We start from the raw sequence: 450 nt of genomic DNA, 5'->3' as shown, positions 1-450 counted from the left end.
ACTTGTGTCATTTTTATTTAAATCTAGATTCTCCCGATTTCGGCTTCGCTTCGCGGGAAATCATCTCGGAAATCGGCCATCGGATCGGATGATTTATGATACATTTTCTCCCCTCTCTCTCTCCGGCCGATTTCATAATTCTCAGATAATCCCAGATGCATGTCGAGACGGCCTTCCTTGTTTTTAGGGTCGTTTCCTAGTCGTCTGAATACGGTAATGTCGACCTTAATGTGCCTGCGACCTTGGGGAGGCCTCGGCGAGTCTTACATATATTGGTGTTATCTTATCAGGAGAGATAAGAGTGTGTGCGGCCTGGTGGAACACTCGAGGGAGGGAGACGGAGGGAGGGAGAGGGAGAAAGAGGGAGTGAAAAGGAGAGGCGGATGGGGGAGAGGAGGAATGAGAGGGGGTGGAGGAGGAAGAAGAGGAGAAAGAAGCGGATGGGGAAAG

Source organism: Penaeus monodon, chromosome 33 (assembly GCF_015228065.2).
Source record: "Penaeus monodon isolate SGIC_2016 chromosome 33, NSTDA_Pmon_1, whole genome shotgun sequence".
NCBI classification, from domain to species: domain Eukaryota; kingdom Metazoa; phylum Arthropoda; class Malacostraca; order Decapoda; family Penaeidae; genus Penaeus; species Penaeus monodon.
Note: the sequence above shows the minus strand (reverse complement) of the source record.